Source organism: Erpetoichthys calabaricus, chromosome 10, assembly GCF_900747795.2.
Source record: "Erpetoichthys calabaricus chromosome 10, fErpCal1.3, whole genome shotgun sequence".
In the NCBI taxonomy this organism is placed as follows: domain Eukaryota; kingdom Metazoa; phylum Chordata; class Cladistia; order Polypteriformes; family Polypteridae; genus Erpetoichthys; species Erpetoichthys calabaricus.
This window is the reverse complement of record NC_041403.2, coordinates 149,329,412-149,357,330: the sequence shown is the minus strand read 5'-3', so window position 1 is coordinate 149,357,330 and position 27,919 is coordinate 149,329,412. Positions and strand designations below refer to the sequence as shown.

At 39.7% G+C, this 27,919-nt stretch overlaps 1 protein-coding gene across 1 annotated transcript in view; it reads right to left on the bottom strand.

Annotated features, from left to right (window-relative positions):
* LOC114659537 (chemerin-like receptor 2) overlaps positions 1-25,614 on the bottom strand; it is a 54,370-nt gene extending 28,756 nt beyond the window's left edge. Inside the window, exons 1-2 of the mRNA XM_028812085.2 lie at positions 25,548-25,614; positions 19,714-19,812 (exon numbers count right to left, since the gene is read on the bottom strand). The gene's annotated coding sequence lies outside the window, so the exon portion shown is untranslated. The remainder of the gene's footprint in view (positions 1-19,713; positions 19,813-25,547) is intronic.
* Between the last annotated feature and the right edge of the window lie 2,305 nt (positions 25,615-27,919).

Here is a 27,919-nt window from a genome sequence, read left to right as displayed (position 1 = left end):
ATATTCAAAGAGGCGTAATTCTGGGAGGAGTTGGGGTGGGACAGCAGGCGCGTCCACGTGCGTTACTTTTTACGCTGACTGGGATTTATGTAGCGGAATAACATGGAAGTTGGCGAACGCACAGATTTATGCATCTGGATTTTTTTGTGCATACGAACATTTCCGCTTTTGTCCGAACGCCATGCTATAGTGTGAATTCTACGCACGGTGTTATACATGAGTCCCCTGGTTCTTATTTTAAATCCTGTCTGCCTTGCAGAACACAGACACCATTTTGGAAACACGTATGAAAAATTTTTCAACTTCAAATTAGTGGTCAATCCAGAAATTGAGATTGGAACTTTTTTCTACACAATATGAAATTGAAAATGATATCTGTTATTGATGAACCAGGCTGAATATCACTTCAGTCCATTTTCACTCCATAACACCACATTGTAGTAATTTTAAATGTTTATCTGACATTTATATGCAGTTTTACTGATTTGAACTGGTTGTTCCTTTTGTTAGTATTTTTGCATGACGGTGACAACTTTGACCTCGATGTTTTGTTGTGGTTGTCCCCATGAGGTTGATAGCAACGATATTCTGATGCAAGTGATTCAGTCAGCAACATCCAATAGAGTCTGCATGCAGACCTTCCAGTGGCAGACACCTCTGTGACTGCTTCAGCCACAGGACCCCGTGACGTCACTCAGGGTCCTGTAGCTGGAGCTGTTAAGTGTGGATCTGGATGCTGAGTCTAAATAGACAAATCAAGGTAGCTACACTATTTTGTTAAAAAAAGCCTACTATAATAACATGAATGCGAGTACAACTCCAATAACAAAGATAATTTATTATTTCAGAATTTTTATCGTGGCAGAAATCAATGTAGAAACTAGTTACATTGCATGTGTACTTAAACAGATAATATCAAAAAATACAATATTACAATTTGATACATATACTATAGTATTTCTGTCACACAATTATGATGTTTACAACTTGCATTTACTTTGGCAACAAATATTTTTGAAACACGTGCTTATAAAATGATAAGCAAAAACGAAAATCAACACTGGCTGCATACTTACAGCTGTAGATCACTCTATGAATACTGAAGCCCACTGGACTCTTGAATCATCTCTCGTGGAACTAATCAGAGTATATTTAATATGAGAGCATTTTTATATATTAAATTGTATTGTAACAAGGGACTAGTTTTAAGGAGATTTCTGCTATGGTCAAAATTCATAAATAATAAATTATCTTTTGTTATTAAAGTTGTACACACAATTTACCATATTAGGCTTTTTCTAACGAAATCCAGTCACATTTTATTTATTTATTTATTGATTTTATATTCAGCATCCACATCCACCTTTACATACACACATTGCTCCGTACCAAAACTCTCCGCTACGTACCTCCAGCCACAAACCGCTGAGTAACATCGCAGAGTCCTGTGACTGGTGCAACCACAGAGAGGTCTGTCATTGGAGGTCTTCCATCAGACCCTCCTAAGCACCATTTTGATGTGTGACATCATTGCAATTATTTTTAAAAAGTTGTTTATCTTTCATCCGTGTGTTTGGTTAAAGTATTTCTTACAGTAGGATTGAGTGACGGATACAGAGTCAGGACTGAATATTGTGACTTTGATTTTTTCCATACTGTTTAGTGGTTTTGGTGCTTGGTTTTTCCGTATATCTTTTTGTGATTTTGACCCCACCTGTCCTTTGACAATTCTTTGTCTGTTCCATTCACACAATCTCACCAGTCCATCTAATTTAACTGCCTTCTGGTTCTTCTTTTCACCGACACTCACAACACAAGTGAATTTAGATTCACTAAACAGCCTTGCACTTTGACAGTTGAAGGAAACTCAGGTGAACTTATACTCCACATGGAACCAAACCAAGGCCCAAGCTTGGGGAAATGCTTGATAATCATTAATCATTTCAAAATCAAAAACACAGACCAACTAAGGTTTATCCGTTTTTCCCCTGTAGTCTCAGACTTTATATGAAGCTTTCTACTTTTGTTTTGCATATGGCGCTTCTACAAGCTCAAGAACAACCAACTAAGAACACACACATTTCTACTCTTCTACGTCTTCTGTTTCACAGGGACAAGATAGATACAAATTAAATTTCTGGGTGATTGTTCTGTTTCTAGGTTTTAGCAGTCAACATTGTGCTATCAGGCAAAAGGTGACAAAATCACGACAAATGCATAACTCGGGGGCATAACAGAATCTGTTTTAAGTTTTTTCAAATTATCTAAGTAGGCATTAAAATAAGGCTTATCTTTTTGATGATATATTATGAATCATAAACTGTATAAAACCAGCTTTACCTGATTCTACAGTACACCATATTCAATAGTTCAGTACTGCCTTCTTCCCAGACTATTAGAATACTTCTTCATTTGATATAATTCATTAAAATACTAATTACAAAATACAATAATTTAAGTCCTGCTTAATGTCTGAAAATAAAACATTTTAGGAATAATTCTAAATTCAAGAGCTTAATTTTAAAATTCTTGATGCAAACGTCTTCTTTCAGTTGCTTCCGTTAGAGGTTGCCACAGTGGATCATCTTCTTCCATATCTTTCTGTCCTCTGTATCTTGTTCTGTCACACCAATCACCTGCATGTCCACTCTCACCACATCCATAAACCTCCTCTTAGGCCTTCCTCCTTTCCTCTAGTATGGTAGCTCTATCCTTAGTACCCTTCTCTCATTATACCCAGCATCTCTCCTCTGCACATGTCCAAACCAATGCAATCTCATCTTTCTGGATTTGTCACCAATCAATCCAACCTGAGCTGACCCTCTAATGTACTCATTCCTTATCTTGCCCATCCTCATCACACCCAAGGCATTATCTTAGTATCTTTAACTCTGCCACCTCCATCTCTGAGTTCTGTTTTTTTTTACTGCCACTATCTCCAACCCATATAACATAGCTGTTCTCACTACCATCTTTAGCATCATCCTCCTAATATACCCAGCTTCTGTTCCCCATATCTGAAGCCAAATGAGAACATCTGGGATGTTGTATATCGGTTCATCCGACGCCACCAAGGAGCTCATTGATACCCTGATCCAGGTCTGAGAGGAGATTCCTCAGGACCCCATCCACCCTCTCATCAGGAGCATCCCCAGACATTGTAGGAAGTGCATCCAGGCATTTGGGGGGCATACACAATATTGAGTCACATCATGAGATGAAATTCATGCAGTTTGGATCAGCCTGTGGTTTTCACTTTGATTTTTGGCGTGATGTTGAATCAGCCTTCAATGAGCTGGTGATTTTGGCTTCCTTTACATTATTTTGTTCTCAATGAATAACACAGTAAAGATTTTCCATTTGAAAATTTTCTTCATTGAGATCTCATGTTATGATTTAAGTGTTTCCTTCATTTTTCTGAGCAGTGTGGCAAGCGGCTGGGGGTGGCACCCAGCCGGGATGCCCGGACGAACCGGAGGAGGGATTACACCTTCTCCAGACCATGAGAGGGTGACTGCCCTGGTGGCTTTGGGGACCACGGGAACTGAGCTTGGAAGCTCAACCCTATAGGGGACCGTGGTCACCACCAGGGGGCGCCCCAATGCTTGGAGAGCCCTGGCCCTCAGCACTTCCGCGGGGAAGATGACCAGGGACACCCAGAGTGCTTCTGGGTGTGCAGCCGGTACTTCCATCACACTGGAGAGTGCCGGTGGAAGATTATCGGGAGGCACCTGGAGCACGTCCGGGTAGGGATAATAGGGGGCCGCCTCCCTCCGTTCAGTGGCTGCAGCAAGGAGGACGAGAGACAAAGTCTTGGAGGAGAGGAGTGGAGGCGGACCAGAGAGAGGAAGAGGCATTGTGAGGCCTGAACTTTGAGAGAGTTTTGGGGTTGTGTGTCACTTATTTGTAAATAGAATGTACAATAAATGTGTGTTGGGTGAACCATCGGTATCCGCCTGTCTGTGTCCGGGCCGAGCTCAACAGCAGTTAACAGAGTGTCCCAAAATTCACGCAAGAAGTAATTTTGCTAGAGAACACAGGTTTTTAATTAAAAATTGTACATTTTTAATTGATTCATAAAGTATACAGTATAGGGTTATGTATGGAATAGCATATCGGGTAAATGGCCTCCACGGCTTTGTGGGCACATACGCACTCTTTTGTTGAAATTTTCCATGACTGTTTTGCATAAATGTGGCTGAATTTCGTCGATACATCGCTCAATTTCCTCCTTCAAGGCGTGGGTGGTCGTGGGCTTCATGGCATAAACCTTAGACTACAAACAATCACTCGTGGATTTTCTGAACCCCAAATGCAAAAACTTTTACGATTAACGAAGCCATCAAGATGAAAATGAGCCTCATCGCTGAAGATGATTTTGTTCGAAAAATCGTGATTCACTTGTTGTTGTTCCAAAATTCATTCAACGAACTCTCTTCACTGTGTGTGGTCAGTAGGCTTCAGTTCTTGACTCAATTGAACTTTGTAAGCATGAAGATGCAAATCTTTCGTGAGAATACGCTGTAGAGAGCTTCTGGAAATGTTCAATTCTTGACCACGGTGCCGAATTGATGTTCCTGGACTCTCAGCAACACTCTCACGAACTGCTTCGATGTTTTGTGTTGAACGACTTGTTGAAGGACAGTCAGAGTGTCTAAGATCACTAATTGATCCAGTCTCCCTGATTTTTTTAATTAATCTCTTCACAGCTGATGAAGTTAAATCACTATTCCGACCATATTTTGTACGAAAATTGCGAACTGTAGCTGCCAAACTTTCATTATTTTTAAAATATTGCTCAACAATGAAAACGCGTTGTTCTTTCGTGTAGCGCTCCATTTTTAATAACCTTGAACTGTGAGCTGTCACGCTGTCTTTTTTTTTCGTTGGCAACACTTTACCGCACAAATGGTGCCAAATTCAAATCTTGCGTGAATTTTGGGACACCCTCCTAGTTTGTCATGGCAGCGTTCAGTTACCATGGACAACTGATTTGCAACTAAATCCATGTCAGAGGTGCAAAGAAGATTTTGCTTTAAGTTTAATGTGCCTCAGCATAGAAGAGTTCCTTCTTTAAAGTGATTTGATTAATGTCTGCCAATCACTTGAGACCCCTGCTGAGGTGTCACCCGTTGCATGGCTGCACTCGGGTCCTAACCTGGGGTCCTGAGTTGGTTTGTTATGTTGTGGGTGCAGCAATGTGCTGTATCAGCGTGTGCTCCTAACCTCCTCCTCCTATCACAAATATAAAATACATAGTATATATTCTTCTTTAGTAATAATATCACTTTTTTTGTTTGTTTTTAACTTGGTTAATTGAATTGTTAAATAGAAACTTGGGTATGTTAATCTATTTGCGAACTCATTTAGAAAAATGTAGTATTGACGGTGGAGCTCATTTGGATAAGGTAAGTAAACTGCATTGATCAATTCATTTTTGAACTATTTCATTTCTTAACTGGCACCAGGAGTTCAAGTGGCTAACTTAAGTGACCTTTCATGCTGTTCTTTCAAAAATAATCACATCCTTGCACCGCATCCTAAGAATTTCTTTCTTTAAGTTTTACTAAATGCTTACATTAAGCATTTCCACTGGAATCCATTTCTGTTGTGAATGAAAGTTCTAATTTTCGGTTCAAGTCGGAGGTTCTCCCTGCTCAGAGTTTGCATGTTCTCTCCATATCCGTGTCAGTTTCCCCCCAAAGTCCAAACACATGCAGGTGAGGTGGCACTGCACTGCTAATTTGACTCCTGGTGGGTGTGTGTGTGTTTACCCAGTGACGGACTGGCATCAGGGCTGTCTGAACAGGATTATAGGCCCCCTGGGCAAAGCAGTGCACTGGGGCCCCTACCTACACAACCACTCAGCAAGTCACAATATATATAGATTAGCATGAGGCCCCTGGGCAACTGCCCAGCATGCCTATTCATTAAGACAGCCCTGACTGGCATCCTGTGCATGTGTTGGTCCTGCCTTCTTGGCTGTCTTCTCTTGCATACGATCAGCAAAGAATTAGATATCATTTTTCAGTTTATACTCATGGAACCTAATAGAGAAGAACTTACGCCTCTTAAGGGCTATCATTATAAAGGGGGTACTTGTTGTCTTATTAGAGGGACTTGAAACTATTTTAATTTATTTGTAGTGCCCATGCAATCTAGATTGTCTTATCACAAATAATGGATCTACTCACTATGTTAGTCGAAGATGCCAGTTGAAATTCTTGTCTCGCCAGTGTGCCAGAAATTAAACTTTCACCAGCATGAGCCTGCCTTTACATCTAGGGTGTCTGTCTACCAGTTTCAATTTCTCTTGTATGAAGCGACTAGATGCATGTGGTCTTTCAGACAAAAAATAACCCAAAGACTCCCTAGTAGTTTATTATATTTGTGAACTTGGAGAGGTGTCAGCTAACTTTTAAGAATTACCCAGTGCAGACGACGAGGACCATCCTGTGCTTGCTGCCCCACTGGCTTTTGTAAGAAGACACTGCTGATACCATATCTTAGCCGTATTACTGACATATGCATCCTATTAACCTTTGTCTTGAGAAAAAAACCCCAGATAGACAAGGTTAGTAGTGAAAACTTCATGCTTTGCCCACCGTTGCTGAGGTGTTTCACTTGCATGTTGCTGAGCCACAGCAATTGCTTCATTTTGACGTTGTGTCTCTACATCTGTGTCATTAGCACGACATCGTTGTTGTGCGGTGGCATTTGCTGCACACAGGTCTTTTGTAGTGAAAAGCGAGGAGTATGCAAGCACTGAAAAAATTTAAAAGTGAATGCGTGTGCCATCTAGTGGCTGTGATTGAGCGTGCGCACATGCACACACACACACACACACACAGGTCTTTCATTTATTCACGGTATATCTAATTCTGAATACTCCACATGCTTCATTGTTAAACGTTTGGGAAGGGATATCATTTTCTTTGCTAGCTGATGCACAGAAGAACATAAGGAGTGTAACAAATGACTAGAAGACTATTCAGTCCATCAAGCTCATTTGGTTAAGGCCTTCTGACATTAGATGACTTTTCAAGTTATTTTCAGTTGCGGCCTTCATCTGGCAGTCGGTGGTACACTCCTATGCAGATCGGTTTTCTAGTCTGACATACCCAGCAAATCACTCCAACTAATCTGTGACTCACCCTGACAAATTCAAACAAGTTTTAATCTTTAGTCATAGCGACAGGCTTTGTGTACATGAGAGATGACAACCAATTACTGTAATAGTAATCTGGAGATAAAATACATAGAATGAAGCAACGAAAAATGAGGAACACAGTTGTTATGGACCTTTCAAACAGATCATGTCAAATCGTAAATTATAGAGTTTCGGATTCATTATGTAGTAGCACTACATGAAAAGGACTTCAATTCCCAGTAGCCTCGGGATCATCTGTTCACTCTGGGGCTGCTTGGAGAAAGATGAGCAGATGATTTAAAAAGGCATCCTTAGGAAGCCAGGAGGATCATTCTGTTTCTGTTTTATATCGTTTTCACATCTGCCGAAAATGAGTTAATCTGGTTTACAAGCACTATGACCCTAAAACAAAAGAGGCTTCTCTGGATTTGTGTTCTGTGTCCTGTGCCTGGCTATTGTTAGAAGTCGTCATGTAAGGTCTGAGGAACCATTGTTAACTCATCAACTACTATCCACAAATGCTTGAATCTGCAAATAAAAATCCCTCAATACAGAATCGACTGTATGCATTATTTTTAGAGGCCAAGGAAACGCTAAAAATTCTAAACATAAAGTCCAAATCATGATATTAAGTAGCTGATTCACTACTTAATCACATTCATTTTGAAAGTTTGAAAATTTTAAGTACCTGAAATAGTTACCCTCACCTGAATTAGTGATAACATCATGTGTCAGAACAACGGTCATCATGTGGGTGGCAGCGCACATCATTGTTATAGATAATATGGTAGCAGTCATGAAAAATGTGTGCAGCATGACAGCAGCTGAGATGGAAACCTGTTCCAAAGTCGCACAACAAAGAAGTCACTGTCACAGCGATAAAAATAAGCAAAAAAAGAATAGTTATAATAACCAAAAAATGTGTAAAACAGAATCCTGAAAAGCCAAAAAACTAAACTCACAACACAGAACTATTGTGCCTTTTTTGTAGCAATGTGACTAGAACTGCACACAGTCCTCCAGCTGTCATTTTATAAGTGCATTATGATCAGCCCATAGAACTTCTCTAGATTTGTACTCAATAGTGTTTACAATTTAAACTAAAATGTAATTTCCCTTTTTATTTTGTGAGAATGTCTGGTCAATGTAAACCGCTAAATCTTTTCCATATTCCCATAGGACAGCCATCTTGCATTGTGAGGGACGACCCGCGTTCTTATCTAGCTGGGACACACTTGAGCTGTAAGGACAGGGAGAGACAACTTACACAAGACACTAGATGGCAGCGAACCCCGGCTCAGATTCCCACATGGATGCCCACAAGGCGTGCTGGATAATGTAGACCCGGGTGACAGCCTTGTTGGGCGCCAAGAGGAGCAGCAGGATTTGGGAGTCCCTGTTCTGTAGGGCTCCAACCTCACCTAGAAGTGCTTCATGTCACCGGAAGCCCTCTCAGTGCTGCTTTCCTCACATGGATGAGCCAGAGTCGGGTGGAAGGTGAACAAAACTTACTGGAGGAGTGGAGGAGGCATTGACCAATTAAAGACAGAGATAGATAGATAGATAGATAGATAGATAGATAGATAGATAGATAGATAGATAGATAGATAGATAGATAGATAGATAGATAGATAGATAGATAGATAGATAGATAGATAGATACTTTATTAATCCCAATGGGAAATTCCTAGAAAGGAAGACATAGAGTGTGCTTAATTGTACTTATGGCTGTGGTGGTGGGAAACGCTTGCTTGAGAGTTTCCCACAATAAAAGACTCTTTGTGTTTTTTAAACTTGTGTCTGTGCTTGTTTGTGTTGGGTGTTTGGGGAGCTGGATTGCCCCCTGGTATTCTGAGAATTCTAGTAAGAAAAGCTACCCCATCTGTTATTATTAGATGCTTTTATTCCATTTTTGCATGTTTGTTTCTAATCTTTTTTCAAGATCTACCATTCATTTTGAGCTTTTCTTGAGCACTGAATCTCAAATTTAACACTAGTTTTTGGATTTAAAGCTTACTTTTGTTTTGTTAAATATTGTGTGCCATTTTGTTTATTTATAATTGCTGCTATTTTGTCTTCCCATTGTTAGAGCAGCTTCTGGAAGTGTTAGGGACATGTCCTTAGAGGTTGTGACCGTTCATCAACGAAATGACGATTAAAGGTTGTCCTTGCGAGCTCTGCCCCATCCGAGTTTGCGGATTCACAACCCCTTTTGCCATACATCCTGTCTTTAAGAATATATCTCATCACTAAAGTCCTTTAAGATTTTTGACTTGTGCCTGTATTTTTGACCTTGACTCTGTTTTTTCGATATTTAGAGTTACCAGTCTCCCACTTTCACCTTTATTTTGTTTTCAACTATGCGTTTTCTTTTGGTTCACCAGTAAAATCCTCCTTGCTAGTTTGCTAGCATAACACCATCCAATTGTATCCAAAGAAATGGCCATGATGTGATTTCTCAAGATGGAAATGCCACTATTAAATCCACCCAAACACAGTCACAAATACATTTATTTTAATTTGTTAAACAGTGATTAATTAGCCATAACAATGGGAACAACAACCAGGCCAGGAGAAAAGGGATCTAAAAACCAAACAAATAATTTACAAATTCAGAGAGGGGTACCAAACAGCATAAAGAAGGGACTGAACCAAAAATCCTTTAAGTGAAAAACGAATTAAATTGCAAATTCCAAAAAAATCACCAAAAGCCTAAACACAAATTCAAACAAAACGTGATTCATTTAAAAAGCAAGATTTGTTAAGCCAAAAAAGCAAAACCTACAAATAAGTTTCAAAAAAGTTATAATATATCTAAAGCAGGCAGAGGTGACCTCATGACCAGTGCATCAGAGGGTCTTGTGGTACCGCATACCTACTGTCAACCTTGCAAAGGTTTAATTTTGGGGCATCTAGTAGTCATACCAAGAACCAACTGGGGTGAATGAGAGAGACACAGACAAGATGATACAAAAAAACACAAGGTGATATAACAAATATCCAATCATTAAAAGTTAAAGTACATGAAAAGAATTAATAATAATAATTATTATTATTATTTGAAAATAATTCCACTCCATCAAATCACAGATCTGAAGTGAATTAATGAAGAATAAAAAGCAGACAAAACAGAATGGTGCTTGTCCTTTTCCATTCCCTCTTGTCTGGGCTGTTCAAAGGGTCACCAAGGACATTCCAAGTCAAAATCAAAATCACAAAAATAGCCAGCTCTTATCTCTTCCTTTTCTCAGGTACCTCAAAGAATGTGAGGACTTCTCAAAAAAGAAACACGAACCAAATGAAATCAGTGTCCCAGCTCAGCACATACTGCCCACTTCTCAGTGTTCTAGGGGATAATCAAGAGTAGGTACACCTCATCCCGTCCAGCTCTGATGTAATGTGATGCATCCTCCATTAAGACGGACTCAATACCGATAACGAAGATGATCTCTGGTGTCCATCTTTCCAATTTTATACACCCCCGGCATCTCTTCCTCCAGACCCAACAGACGTCTTACACAGCCCCTTCCAATTACCTAGCGTTCCTTCACTTAGTCTGCTCTATGCGCCATAAAGCTGAAGGAAGCCTTCAAATCCGTGACACCTATGGTGATGTGTGCATGCACGTTCATGAAAATTCCAACTTCGATTACCCTCTAGTAAGTAAACTGTCCCTTCTCTGGCCCTTTAACTCACTTGGAAATGGCTTTCCTAACTTGCATTCACTCCCTTGGGGCTCAGTACCTCATGCTAAAATGTCTTCTCATGTCCAAGCTCAGTCGACACAAGTAGCAATCCATGAGCTCCCACCCGAAAAACCTCAGATGCTTTCACACCCACGCCGTTGTCCTGCTGTTTCTCACACCGGATATCTCATCAGCAACACCTTACAGCGCTCAAGGTAAGGTCTCCTGTATAGCTTTTTAAACCAAAATGAAAATCTATAAATAGTTACACACACTAAACACGACTGTCACCATAGCGCGACTCTCCACAAGTCTTCATTCATAATCAGGTACCACCATTGCAAATACAGAACATAACCGATCCTAAGAGACCAGAAAAAAGTGTAAAACACAATAAAATGTGTAAAGACAACAGTAAATGATCGGGGAAACTGATCCAAACAGGTCACCCTAGATGAAGGCATCAGTAGAGCTACACTCCCACCTAAGACAATGGATTCCAAGGCAGTTTGTTTGTTTCTCATGAAATACTAATGGATAGCTTTTTCAGTAATCCAGTAATAACTGGGATGATCCAAAAGTGAAGGTCATTGTTGTCACACACATTTATGTTCTGCTGCTACAAGGCAAATATTCAAATGCAAATGGCCCGCGGATTATAAATAAAGGATGCACCTCTGGCCTCACAATGTTCCCAATTTTATTTATAGGTTCACGAGTTATGAATTAATTAAACAAAATTTGTCTGCTGGTGTAATGTCAAGAGGAACTATTCAAGGAAAACGTGAGAAAAAAGGGAATACGTTTTATTTATTTATTTTGTTATTTCTTAGGGGAAAATCCAAAAAAGAAACTAAACAGGCTAAGTCAACTTCTCACAAGAATAATAAACAAAACCAAAAGGGGTTTATTGATACCTCACCTAACAGGACATTTTAGTTCTAACTATTGACACTGGGTCTTTAATTTGAAAAACCTTAAGAGATGCCAAACGATCCACAAGCTGATCACAAATCACACAGTCATCTTTTGTTGCACCGGTGATCACATCACCGACAAGAAGGTAAAATATTAAAAAACGAGACGGAATTATGAGATGCGACAAAAAAAAACAAACGGAACAAGATCACTTACACCTTAAAAGGTGGCAATGCATTACTTAAAAATCGACCATTTTTAATTGTTATATTTCATCCAGGGTTTCTCCCTGGTTTAAGGTTGAAATGTCCCCTTTGTTCTTTTTTTATTTTAATATTGTTAATTATTTCATTTCTTTATGATTAGGCATCCTTTACTATGTGCCAGAGATGAGGCTACCAGCCCATCGCCGAAATGGGATCTGCCCTCTGCCCAGGGCCAGCACCACCATTAATGTGAACTAGGCATTCGCTTAGGGCACAGATCAATGGGTAAGCTACCAAACACTCGGTTGGCACACTAATAAGTTTGGCATAGGGCATAAAATTACCTAGCACCAGCACTGCTTCTACCCTTCCTCTGGGGAAAACTCCAGAGTCCCTTGCGGTTCATTGCATGCACTGGTACAGGGGAGTTCTCTTTGCTTTTTCTTGTCTTTTTTTTTTGGAATTTCTGGATATCCATCCATCCATTATCCAACCCGCTATATCCTAAAAACAGGGTCATGGAGGTCTGCTGGAGCCAGTCCCAGCCAACACAGGGCACAAGGCAGGAAACAAACCCCGGGCAGGGTGCCAGCAGATCGCGCACACACACAAACACACATGCACACCCATACACCAAGCACACACTAGGGACATTTAAGAATTGCCAGTGCACCAAACCTGCATGTCTTTGGACTGTGGGAGGAAACCCACGCAGACACGGGGAGGACATGCAAACTCCATGCAGGGAGGACCCGGGAAGCGAACCTGGGTCTCCTAACTGCGAGGCAGCAACGCTAACACTGTGCCACTGTGCCGCCCAATTTCTGGATATTTTCAGATAAATAAACTTCTGTTTATTGACGTCACTTTAGTACTTGTTTATACTGGATTGCCTTGCTGTTTCACTTGAGCTCATCTAAGTTAGTTTTTTTTAATAGAGTTTCTTGTAAAAACATATAAAAATGAAGGGGGGACCCAAAAATAACAAGAATTTTTTTTTAATCATATATTTCTCAAAGCATTTCCCAAATGTAATCACCCTCAAAATGCTCTCCCTAAGACGCAATACACTTGTCCCACCGCTTTTTCCATTGTTTCAAACTGTTCCGAAATTCTTGCAAAGTGATAGCCTTCAGTGCCTCCATCGTTTGCTTCTTGACCTCCTCTACATCCTGAAAACGCTTACCTTTAAAGTCCCTCTTTATTCTTGGAAGTAAGAAAAAATTGCAGGGTGCAAGGTCCGGGGAGTGGGAAACCATTGTCATCCCGTTTTTCATGAGAAACTGACGCATGCTCAATGGAGAAGCCACTCACCTGATCGCCACAATTCAGGTTGTTTTCTCTGCAATGCATCACACAATCACTTGAGTACCGCTTGGCCAAATCATGCAGTGGGCAGTCGAGTACACGTACCTAGTGGCAAATGTCAGAAGTAACACCACTTCACCCTCCAGAAAAAAATTCTCGTTATTTTTGGGTCCCCCCTCGTGTATTTTTTTTAAATTAAGATTCAATGTTTGCCATTTTCCTGTCTAGCTGGGAGTTGACAGTACTTCCCTCTCTAGTGGGCATTTTTGGCATTTTATGGGACTTTTATGTTTACAAACTCTTTAACTCAACACACTAATAAAGTTAAATGTAATTTTAAATTGTACTGAAAGGGAGAAATTTACTGAAAAAAATGATAGAATTAGACATATCAAGTAAAGGTGAAGACCCCAGCATAGGGGATGAAAAAGATTTGGGAGTCTTAATTGGATCCATCACTGTTCATAACCAGATTGTCAATGTGAATAAATACAAAGGCTAATGGACCCGTTTAGTATGGTGTACAAATACAAAAAATGGCTTTGTTTAAGTTGTATATCACATTGTACACCTGGAGTGGAGGCTTGTCCATGTCACAAGAAAGCATAAGAGACCTTGAGAAAGTCTGGAGAAGTGTAATGAGACTGAGCCCAGGACTAACAGCTTGGAGCTACAAAGAAAGCTTGAAAGAGTTTTAATCTTTCCAGTTGAATCTTGTGCACTGGTCAACAAGCATTTTGCTACTGGGATTCTTTCATCTGTACTTTAACAAACTTCACTTGCTGACTCCAAATCTGAAAACCGTTTTCGTCCAGCACATCCCGTTTTTTAGTTATGATGTTCCAGGTCTTGGACAACTAGGGTGACTGGACAGTAAAGGCGATGCGTTTCAGCATTTAAGAAATAAATCTGGTCTTGAGAAAAGTGAAGCCAAAATTAAGGAAGGTGTTTTTGTTGGCCCTGAAATACGTGGACTGATGTTTGATGAGGAGTTCAAAAGGAAACTGAAGACAACTGAATCAGCACCCTCATTCGTGCAGGTTGTCCAGAATTTTCTTGACAATCACAGAGCAGAGAATTATACTGAGCTTGTGGAGAATATGCTGAAAGTATATTAGCTTATGGGAGCCAGAATGTCACTGAAGACGCATTTTTTACATTCTCATCTCGACTTTCTTCCACCAAATCTAAGCGATGTCAAAGATGAGCATGGGGAAAGATTCATCAATACTAATAAAAGGCAAAGCCCTCACTGACTCACTGACTCACTCACTGACTCACTCATCACTAATTCTCCAACTTCCCGTGTAGGTGGAAGGCTGAAATTTGGCAGGCTCATTCCTTACAGCTTACTTACAAAAGTTAGGCAGATTTCATTTCGAAATTCAAAGCGTAACGGTCATAACTGGAACCTCTTTTTTGTCCATATACTGTAATGGACTGCAGCTCGATGGCCGTGGGAGGCAGGGTTGCGTATCGCGTCATCACGCCTCCCACGTAATCACGTGAACTGACTGTGAGCGCAGTACGTAGAAAACAAGGAAGTGCCCCAAAGAGCACTGAAGAAAACATTCATTACACAATTGAGAAGGCACCGAAACAATAAGAAGCGAGCGAGTGACACATACAAGCATATTCATAAGTGCAGCTAAGGCGGAAACAGAGCACGGTGTAAACCGTAAGTTTAAATTAAGTTTGGCAAGATTGCTTTTCTCCTGTACAACTATACGTTGCATTCTCAACAGTAAGCTTGCACGACTTGGTCATATTACAACCGGAGTGCTGAACTGACAACGTGGTACACAAAGAGAACTATAACAATCGTAATAAACGAACAATAAAACAATACAGAACCGCTAAGCAAGGAGAAAGGACGGCCTTATATGGCAATCGTTTATAAAACAGCGGACAGGCTGTGTAAAGGCAGCTTCACAAAAAAACAGATCCTTAACAAATTGTTATTGGTATATTTTCCCTCAATTTAAAAAGGTTTACTTTTCTTCTTAATTAAAATTTAAAAGCAATACTTCACCGCTGCGAAGCCCCTCTAGCGCTGACATCCAAGGTTCGATTCTCGTAAGAGAGTGCAGTGAGTGTGTACGCCTGATGAGCCAAGAATTTGGGTGAAACACGTGTCGCGTACTCTTTGCATTATTTGACAGTAAACTATTTTCAACCATTCTATGATCTGCTTCTCACAACTGAAGGCACCGTGGCTGATGTTAGCTGACTTGCTGGCCAACCACAAGCGTTACCTGGTAGGTAACCACCCATACAATCAGATTGTGATTCAGACTACGAATGCCGTGAATATATTATATATATATATATATATATATGTGTGAATGCATGTATGTATGTATATATGTATGTCTTTATTTATATGTATATATATGTACATATGTATATATATATGTAGATGTGTAAATTTCTATATGTATATATATGTATATGTGGATGTGTATATGTATGTATATATATGTATATGTAGATATGTATATATATGTATATGTATATATATGTTTACATAACCTCTTTAACACACTACTTCTCCACTGCGAAGCGCAGGTATTTTGCTAGTCAAGATATAAAGTTGAAGGAAAACTGATATCGGGGAAAATTCACTCCGAGCATGATGGGTGACTACTGCTGGTTCTTGCAAAGAGAGACGGATGTGCAGTACAAGAGCAAAAGCGATTGACTCCAACATTTTTGGGCACGTTGACCTCACTTTTATATTGAGGTAAATTGACATAAATATGCTTTAACGTGTCTCTGGTATCATCTTCTGGTTTGTTTTCAGAATAAACATATCAAAGCAATTTTGGTGGGACAGAGTCCAAACTCCAGATATCGTGTTGATATATTATAATGATATTCAAAAGTGTATTGTGATGTGTATTGAAAAAACCTGACGTGCTAGCTTAATTCTGATTTCATATATGAAATCAGTGTAAAAAATGTAATAAAGATCTGCTCTGAAGTTCCCAGTAGCAAACAATAAATTTTTTTTTGTAGACCAGTGTTATTAAGGGAATAACTAAAGTTGTTACCAGCTGGTTAGAATAAGCAGCTCTGTGTATGCAGTGGATTCACAAAGTATTCAGTAATCAGACCTCTTCATTACTCTTCTTCTCCGAGCTTATCTTCGGATTGGTAAATCAGAGCACCTGGTCTAGCGTGTGCCTTCTCAGATGTTATTTGACGTCTAAGTTTAGATTCATGATGTCCAGAGCTCTATCTTTTAATCTGGGTGAACAGCTCAAGTTCTATATAGGTAATCTTAACCCTTAAACTGCCACATACTTGGGGGGTTAATGTACCCCCGGAAGCCAAATATGTTTTTGCTGCACTTTTTAAGGAAACGTCACAATTCACCAAGAAAAAGTGAAATTTTAATTGAACAAATATTTTTTTCCATGCAAAGAGCATCATCATTGCTGCAACGCTGATCATTTTATAAACTGCCAATGTACTGTAAAAACTATTTTAGAACTACTGCAATAATCTATTATTATATGTACAAAGTACAACTGACGCCATTGATGAAATTCAGTAGCCAGCTGCTCTTGAATGTGCACGCCGAGGCCAACGCTGATGCTGTCAGGCTAGTCTAGTGCAGCGGCTGAATCCCAGGGACAGTGAGGCTTCAGTGCTGCAGGGGGCGCCAGTGGTCATGAGCTGGCTGCTCAATGAATGTACGGCACGGACTGATCAGCTCCGGCATGCTGGCAAATTACACTGGGAACCGACAACAGCCGATTGTGGTGATTTAAGGGTTAATAGATGCCAGTTAACCATTTCACAAATGATGAGGAATTTAATTTGCAATTTTGAATTTGCACTTTTGCATTATTTTTAGTTTTTGCATCACTTTGCTTTTTTATATTGTTTGGCCAATTTTACATTTTAGACTTTAGTATTGCTCTGTCTATTAAATATATATTGGCTTGTGCCTTTTCTTTATTATTGCGTTTTTATTATTTTGCATTTCTATTATTTTGAAATTTTTATATTATAGTTTTTGTATTTTGTTTGTTTTGTTTTGATTGGTTTTTGCATTATTATTCTTTTTTTGTTTAGTTATTTGGATTTTGTAGTTCATGATCTTTTCTTCATTATAATATTTAGATTTTTGTGTAGCTTGGTTTTTATTTCCTTGAATTTACATTTGTAATAATGAGACAAAGAGACATTATAAATCTATGGGGCACTATGAGGGCCAACCTCGTATATTCAAAATAAAATTCATGGTATAGCGTGCTTAGAAAGAATAAGAAAAAAAAAACTCAAAGTGATGCGAGTCTCCATAAGACTGATCAAGATGGTGTTGCTTTTTGTGATAAAGGTCCTGGGCAGGAAGAGGCGGGTCCAGGTGGGCGGAACCCAGAAGTGATGTCAGAGGTGTCATAGTTGTCAATCGTCCAGTCTGCAGAGAGGGGAAGAGAAAAGCCATTAGTGAACAGCGCCCTCTGGCTTTCCGGAGGAATATCACAGCCTTAAACTGTCCCCTGTCTGCGCGTGTATCACAGCATATTTCTTTAATTACTTTGAATGGCCTTGAATAGGTTGAGTTTGCTTATCTAGTCAATATACCAATTAAGCTATTACTTTGTCATTTCAAAAGCTCAAAAGCTGGTTGTTTTAGATCTATAAACCTATAATCATAACAAAACCAAAACATATGGGGAAAAAGAACAAAGCCAAAAGTCACAACTAACACTAAACCTCGATCCTTACTTTAGCTCTAACCGAAGCATAAATTGTTAATTTATTTAACCCAAAAATTTGGACATTGTGTACTATGTGACGCCATCTTTCATATCATCAGTGTTATAACGTCAGGTGTCACATTAATGGAAATCATGTCACTGACAACTGACCTTGTCAATAGTAAGTAATTGTTAAAGTTGACCCCGAAATGCAACCAAAGTTAATGAGTTGTAAAACAAGCAAGGAATTATAACCAGAAGACTATTAGAAAGTTTATCAAACTCAAAAATCATACTAGAAAATGTAAAAAAAAATCAAAAACTAAGGGATCTTTAGAATGTATGCTTTAAGAAAGAAAATGACGAATCCATCAAACCTGGGTAGTTAAGGTGCCATCATGGCGATCTTTAAACTGTCACTCTGATGTTGTTATTAGCAAAACTTAGGGGACAAATGCGAGACAGCTACCAATAATGGCAAATACAAGTGAAGAAAATTAATGAAGAAACACTTAAAATATATATATATATGTCACATGTGGGTGCATAGGGGACAGCTTAAGAGCTCTAGTGACTGTAATTCCCCACCACACCAGGGGTTGGCGCTGTGTCCTAATGCCCGTCTCTTTCTCCCTCTGCAGACCAGAAGATTGACAGCAATACCTCCAGTGACATCACTTCCTGTGTCTGCCGAAACAGACCCGCCTCTTCCTGCTGGAAGGACTTAAAAGCAGAAGATCCACCATCTTGAAACAGTTCATGTTTGAACTTGCATCTAAGAAGACGTTCACAGAATTATTTTGAATTTCTGTTTGTTCTTTTGCCAACAATTATAAGGGGTTTGTCATTTGGTGCCCCAACTCTTTATGATCTCTTTTGTCTTAGTAGAATATGCAAATGAAAAAAAAAAGTTAACACATGGAAAAGATAAGAAAAACACAAGCCAGGGAAGGAATTGTGATAGGAGTTTGGTGTCATCCAGGGAATTGCAATGATCCTGTTAAACAAAATCCATCCATCCATTGTGCAACCCGCTATACCCTAACTAGAGGGTCATGGGGGTCTGCTAGAGCCAATCCCAGCCAACACAGGGTGCAAGGCAGGAAACAAACTCCGGGCAGGGCGCCAGCCCACCGCAGGGCAAACACATCAAGCACACACCAGGGACAATTTAGGATCGCCAATGCGCCTAACCTGCATGTCTTTGGACTGTGGGAGGAAACCGGAGCACCCGGAGGAAACCCACGCAGACACGGGGAGTTAAACAAAATGCCAGTTCTAAATTAAACATAAAAATCATTACAAAATGAAAAAGTAACAAAAATAACATACTCCAGAAGTCTACAAGGGGTCTATGACAGTCACATGAAGACAGTACACATGCCTCACCAGGCCGTTGCCATTATTGCTGTATTAGTTCTCTAGCAATTGCAACAAATGTCCAAATATCGCAGGAAAATGAACAAAAGCAGAGTTACACAAATACAAAATGATCCACACATTGCCGGGTCTTGACGTTTATCATGAATGCTATTCCCTCATTAAAGCTCATGCTTTTGTACTCTCATTAATGAAACAATTGAATTTAACAAAGGATTACATATCACACGCCATACCGGACACACACTCGCACTTGTTATGAACACGCTCTCCTTCATTAGCCTCGGCCTAGCACCGTGTCGTCACTTTGTAACTCGCCAACTTCCCTTCCATAAAAGAAGACGACCACATACCGAAACTCAAGGCTGAAGGCTGATGCTCTTTATAACCAAGTCGTTATTATAAAAGACTACTTGACTTCAGACGAGAATTCCACAAGGATCTCTGCAACCCTGAAATGAAATGAAAGAGCATTTTAGTGCTTGTAGAAAACCGAGATCTGTCCATTTTGATGATTTGTTTGGCTTTTATAAAACATTCAGACAAGCCAGAAGGACGTCTTTCCCATCAAACATCTGCCTCTTTTTATATTAACATCTGAATGATTTGTGGGTTTTTATATGGAAAAAGATGATCTGCTGTGGCAACCCCTAATGGGAGCAGGCGAGAGAAGAAGGAGAAGAAGAATTTTCAGTTTCTTGTGTGGCTATTCTGTGAACACGCTCAACGAATCACTTCAGGGTGGTCTTAATTCTGAACTGTATTCTTTGTTTGCTTTCTTAGGTTGTGCTTACATACAATTTGACGTCTATTGCCAGCATAATTTGACATTTGTAAACAGCTAATGTGGCAGACGGCCGGGATGCCCCTTCGCTGTATGTTCAGGGGGAGCAGCCATGGACTGTGCAATACCTCCCCCTGGACACTAGATGGCAGCCCTGCTGGATTGGAGCGGTGCCTCGGTTTCCCACAGGGCTCCATGGGAATTGGAGTTGGGTGCAGTCCTGTTGGGTCCCACAGGCGCCGCCAGGGGGTGCACGGGCTGGGACTCTTGAGCCCGTATGGGCAGTGTATTCACCACACCCGGAAGTGCAGCCGGAACTCGGCAGTCAACCACCTGGAGCAGTTCCGGGTGGACTATAAAAGGGGCCAGCAGCCACCACTCAATAGCCAGAGTCGGGAGGAGGAGGACGATGTTACTTGGTAAGAGTGGTGGAGAAGAGTTGTGGTGTGCTTTGCTTTATTGGTCTACTTTTGTGTATTTGGGACTGTGTTGTGCCTGTGGGACACGGGGAAGATGTGCCCCACAGGTGAAGAAAAATAAAAGTTCTTTGGTTTTTATACAAGTCTGTGTCGGGTCAGGCGCCAATATAGCGCCTTTGTTACACTAGTTTAGCAAAAGTCAGCTTTGTAATTCTATAAACCTGGATGTGACTGTAGCGAGCTGGCACAGTGCTTTTTATGATCCCTGTAAAATGAATTGTACAAATTCTATCAGAGTTTTTGCCCAATTATATATTGAACATTGGGCTTTGCCACATAGAGATTTCAAATCTGAGGTTTGTTTAAGTGTTTTGCGCACCTTAATAAAATTTAAAATATATTCACAGTGTACCACAATGCCATTTTGTCTTTTCACTCAAGTGCCACCATTTTGTGGATCCTGTTCCCATGATGCATCCTTCAGTTGTTGGGGGGGCGTGTTCACAAAGGTTGTGACCCTGACCTCGTATGATCAGGAGTATAAAGGCTGGCTGGAGTGTGTTATGTTGAGTTATTTACAGTGCATCCGGAAAGTATTCACAGCGCATCACTTTTTCCACATTTTGTTATGTTACGCCTTATTCCAAAATGGATTAAATTCATTTTTTACCTCAGAATTCTACACACAACACCCCATAATGACAACATGAAAAAAGTTTACTTGAGGTTTCTGCAAGTTTATTAAAAATAAAAAAATTGAGAAAGCACATGTACATAAGTATTCACAGCCTTTGCCATGAAGCTCAAAATTGAGCTCAGGTGCATCCTGTTTCCCCTGATCATCCTTGAGATGTTTCTGCAGCTTCATTGGAGTCCACCTGTGGTAAATTTTGTTGATTGGACATGATTTGGAAAGGCACACACCTGTCTATATAAGGTCCCACAGTTAACAGTTCATGTCAGAACACAAACCAAGCATGAAGTCAAAGGAATTGTCTGTAGACCTCCAAGACAGGATTGTCTCGAGGCACAAATCTGGGGAAGGTTACAGAAAAATTTTTGCTGCTTTGAAGGAACCAATGAGCACAGTGGCCTCCATCATCCGTAAGTGGAAGAAGTTTGAAACCACCAGGACTCTTCCTAGAGCTGGCCAGCCATCTAAACTGAGCGATCGGGGGAGAAGGGCCTTAGTCAGGGAGGTGACCAAGAACCCGATGGTCACTCTGTCAGAGCTCCAGAGGTCCTCTGTGGAGAGAGGAGAACCTTCCAGAAGGACAACCATCTCTGCAGCAACCCACCAATCAGGCCTGTATGATAGAGTGGCCAGACGGAAGCCAGTCCTTAGTAAAAGGCACATGGCAGCCCACCTGGAGTTTGCCAAAAGGCACCTGAAGGACTCTCAGACCATGAGAAAGAAAATTCTCTGGTCTGATGAGACAAAGATTGAACTCTTTGATGTGAATACCAGGCATCACGTTTGGAGGAAACCAGTCACTGCTCATCACCAGGCCAATACCATCCCTACAGTGAAGCATGGTGGTGGCAGCATCATGCTGTGGGGATGTTTTTCAGCGGCAGGGACTGGGAGACTAGTCAGGATAAAGGGAAAGATGACTGCAGCAATGTACAGAGACATCCTGGATGAAAACCTGCTCCAGAGCGCTCTTGACCTCAGACTGGGGCGACGGTTCATCTTTCAGCAGGACAACGACCCTAAGCACACAGCCAAGATATCAAAGGAGTGGCTTCAGGACAACTCTGTGAATGTCCTTGAGTGGCCCAGCCAGAGTCCAGACTTGAATCAGATTGAACATCTCTGGAGAGATCTTAAAATGGCTGTGCACCGACGCTTCCCATCCAACCTGATGGAGCTTGAGAGGTGCTGCAAAGAGGAATGGGCGAAACTGGCCAAGGATAGGTGTGCCAAGCTTGTGGCATCATATTCAACAAGACTTGAGGCTGTAATTGCTGCCAAAGGTGCATCGACAAAGTATTGAGCAAAGGCTGTGAATACTTATGTACATGTGCGTTCTCAATTTTTTTATTTTTAATGAATTTGCAAAAACCTCAAGTAAACTTTTTTCACATTGTCATTATGGGGTGTTGTGTGTAGAATTCTGAGGAAAAAAAATGAATTTAATCCATTTTGGAATAAGGCCGTAACATAACAAAATGTGGAAAAAGTGATGCGCTGTGAATACTTTCTGGATGCACTGTAGATAGATAGATAGATAGATAGATAGATAGATAGATAGATAGATAGATAGAGTTTATAATAGTTATTAAATGCACTATATAATACGTAAATGGATATGAAGTGCAGTACAAGATAGATAGATAGATAGATAGATAGATAGATAGATAGATAGATAGATAGATAGATAGATAGAAAGGCACCACAGGTGTATTAACATTTGCTGATCTATGCAAAGGGGACTGGTGATGTAATGGAACTAAGAAATTTTCCTTATTCTGTTTGTGTATGACAATATTACTAAGTTGAACGAGATGTTAGATAGAAACTCTAGAAAAGACTTCCCTCACGGTGGCGCAGTAGTTAACCTCACGATTGTTAGGCTGTGCACTCGTGTGTTTTCGTCATCGCGCTTGCTGTTGCCTGCCGGCTCCACACTGGCCCCGTGTTCGTGACTGGGATCAATCGTGGACTGGCGACCCTTTCAGGTTGTCTCCTCGCTCCCACCACATGCTTCAGTAGAGCCGAAAGTGAATGAAACGGGTTCTGTAATGGCTGGCTGGGATAGAAGTGAACATCTAAATTTAAGCGGCCATAACTTGGCGATAGTAGCCTATTGGCCTGAGGGCCCGTCAGTAACACATCCTAGACAGGACGCCACTTCACCGCGGGGCAAAAATCTCCGAGCCGATTCGAATCTCAGACGATGCTAACAGACCAGCATTTTGTGGTTTCAGGGGAGTTTGAATAAAAGGAGACGTGGGGTTCTCTGGGCGTGTGAGGCACCAACGCTATAAGTCGAAGGCTGTGATGTTTTCTGTGGCGCAGCCAAATGAGCAGTTCAAATAAGGAAGTGGAGGATTTGACTGCCCGCAGACTGGACACTTAACCAATGAACGCAACCCGTTTAATCAGATAGTAAAATTTGACAGAGTTGTCTTTGTAAACCGCGGGCCGATCGGGCGAGTTTGACAGCCGGTTAGTGTGGAGCAGCTAATGAAAACAAACTGGAGGTCGAGGCGGCGTTCCAGGGTTGTCTAAACACGCGCATATTCACCAGCATGTTCTTACAAGTCGGAGTGCTCGTGATTCACAATCTAAGTAGTTAATAATTCACATCTAATTTACAAAGTGACACTGTTAAATCTATTGGCAGAGAGCTATTAAACACTGCGAAGAGATTGACAGCGCCTCAGTTGTTAGCGCTGGACAATCGTCCTTGTCGATTCGTTCTCCCCATGTGTTGACGGATTATGCCCCCATCACATACCCAGGGTAGCACACTTTAATGTACAGTAGGAGACTATAAATGAATCTATTGGCGATATTATGTACTGACATCGTGCCCAAGGCTGACTCCTTGCGCCTTATATTAAATGGATACGTGAGCGCAGGTTAACCGGCAGCTCTCACCCGACTTGTCAGAGGGGCCGTGTGTGTTAGTGAGCCTGGCTTGAATTAGAGTTCAAGATGGTTCGTTCCTGTCCTTCCATATTAGACTACGGGCTGTCGAGACGCTGCAGATGACATAATTCAGAAAACAGGTGGATAGTAATACATTTTTCAAATGATCTAAATCCAATATAGGAGTGAGCTGGGCCAGGCAATACGTCGGATGGATAGGAGTCTCAAACAAAAATACACATGATGTTAAAATTAAATTTCTGGAATATACATTATACAGTTATAATAAGCACCATCGGTGATAGTATGACTATTACAGGTATTGTGGCGAAGCGGTTAAGGCTTTAACCCCAAGGCTGTGAACAGGAGCAAGTCACTTCACTTGTCCGTGCTTCGATTGGTAAAACGAAAGAAACGTAGCCAACTGTATCTCAAATTCTGCAAGACGCCTTCGATAAGGGCCTCAGCCAAATAATCATTATCATGTTGAAAAAATTATAAATAAAAACAAAACTCCATCCCCTCCAGAGGAAAACCACGCTTCAACTGTCACGTTTCAAAAGGCAAAAAGGTGTCAAATGTCAGTATCTGTGATTATCTGATACTGTTAGTGCCAAGTATGGGAGTCAGCACAGTAATCATAATCACTCCTATAAAATACATTTCAAATTACTGACGTCAAACGTATTTTGTACAAGTGTTTGCCTTCTACGTACATCCACTATAATAAAGCCTAACTGTAATAATAAACGATCCCTAACTGGATTGAGCGATCACAGGATTACATTTACGTTTAACCCAATATGAAAACGATCAAAGATCGGGAATAGAAGCACTGACGAACAAGTAAAATGTTTTTAATCATTGCATACCGACAATAATACAGCTAAATACCACTACTCCTCCTAGACTTTACCTAGTGACTTTCATCTCAATCGGGATTTTAAGGCAACTTACAAAGTAGACAACCCACATGAAACAATAAATGGGATCGAACATTGTCAGAAGGAACATTCAAATACAAGATTAACTTCCAACAGGGTTTGTGGGAATCTGGGCAGATCTTAAATGTCCAGTCGCCAACTGTAATTTTTAAAGTACTCATGCATACAAATTCCCTCCAAACATGGAACTATATAAAACGATAAAATAAATAAAGAAACACGTACATACATACATACATACATACATACATACATACATACATACATAGTGCAAAAAGAAGTTGAAGGACTGCTGACGCCGCCCTTCCCCTAATCAAATACATTTTCCTTTAGTTGAAAAAATTAACGTCTGAAATATAGCTGTCTAATCACAAGACTAAAAATTAAGAGCAACATGAAAAATAAAATCGATGTAAAGGCAGCGAAGTTGTAAGCAACTTACCAAGAAGAGAAACCGCTGCGTCTGCTTTAAAGAGAACCTCTTGTTATTTAAATATGCGCGGGTACGCGCCATCTCGAGAGCGAGCGCTACAAGACAGTCAGGACTACACGTAGCGGGTATGCGATCGTTTTGGAATTCTGGCAAGACTGTCAATGACTGTATATATTATATATAAATATGTGTGTGTATGTATATATATATATATGTGTGTGTGTGTGTGTGTAATATAATATATCCATCCATCCACTCATTTTCCAACCCGTGAATCCGAACACAGGGTCACGGGGGTCTGCTGGAGCCAATCCCAGCCAACACAGGGCACAAGGCAGGAACCAATCCCGGGCAGGGTGCCAACCAATATAATATATATATATATTACAATGATTTTTGGAATATCAGCGTCGGAATATATAAAGTCAGCGTCAGAATATATAAAGTCAGAGTTAGAGTGTATAAAGTCCTTCCCGAATATATAAAATCAGCGTTGCAATATATAAAGTCATTCCTGATTATACAGTATAAAGTCAGCGTCGGAATATATAAACTCATTCCTGAATATATACATTTAAAGTCAATTATGATTGATATTGATTGAAACGACTAAGGCACATTTTTTTAGTAAACTCAATGAGTTCCTAATACAACGTACTGAAATAAGTTAACAAAAAATTCTTCAGAAAAATATATAAAAAAAAAAAACAACACCGTTCAGTTAATGTATTCAAAATGATGTATGTGACTGGCATTTTGAACACTATATTTATTTATTCTTTTTGTATGGACGCATTTTTGGACGAACGTCACAAGCCCGGTTGACTCTGAGTGGCTTCTGTGGAAGAAATCTTTCACTAGAATACGAGTGAAATGACAAGCACGGAAATTAGAGAACAATTGATGGAACTAGACCATTTTATTTGTAGCACTGCTGCCTCGCAGTTAGGCGAGCCGGTTTCGCTTCCCGGGTCCGCGCTGGGTGTGTGTGTGTGTGTGTGTGTGTCCTGCGGTGGGTTGGCGCCCTGCTCGGGGTTTGTTTCCTGCCTGGCGCCCTATGTTGGGTGGGATTGGCTCCAGCAGACCCCCGTGACCCTGTAGTTAGGATGTAGCGGGTTGGATAATGGATGGATTTTATATATTCCAATGCTGACTATATATATTCAAATTTTGACTGTATATATTCGGGAATGATTTTATATAATCCAGCGCTGACTTTATACAGTATATTCAAAAATGACTTTATATATTCCGACACTGACTTTATATAACCAGGCTTTGACGTTATATATAATCAGGAATGACTTTATATATTCTGACGCTGACTTTATATATTCAGAATACTGACTTTATATATTCCGAAAATCATTATATTTGCCTGTTTGGCACCCCATACTGCATAATATATATATATATATATATATATGGTTGAAATAGTTTACTGTCAAATAATGCAAAGAGTACGTGACACGTGTTTTGCCCTAATTCTGGGCTCATCAGGCGTACACACTCTACTGCACTCCCTCTCGGGAATCGAACCTCGGACGTAAGTGACAGAGGCGATGCCCCTAACATTGCGCCACGGCGTGTGGTTCGTTTATATATATATAAATATATATAAATATATATATATATATATAAATATATATAAATATATATATATATATATATATATAAAAATATATATATATATAAATATATATATATATATATATATATATATATATATATATATATATAAATATATATATATATATATATATATATATATATATATATATATATATATATATATATATATATATATATAAATATATATATATATATATATATATATATATAAATATATATATATATATATATATATATAAATATATATATATATATATATATATAAATATATATATATATATATATATATATAAATATATATATATATATATATATATATAAATATATATATATATATATATATATATATATATATATATATATATATATATATATATAAATATATATATATATATATATATATATAAATATATATATATATATATATATATATATATATATAATATATATATATATATATATATAAATATATATATATATATATATATATATATATATATATATATATATATATATATATATATATATATATATATATATATATAAAATACTGTATATATACTGCCTTGGGCTGGCGCCCTGCCCGGGGTTTGTTTCCTGCCTTGCCCCCTGTGTTGGCTGGGATTGGCTCCAGCAGACCCCCGTGACCCTGTGTTCGGATTCAGCGGGTTGGAAAATGGATGGATGGATGGATATACACACACACACACACACACACACACACACACACATACACACCTACCGAGTTG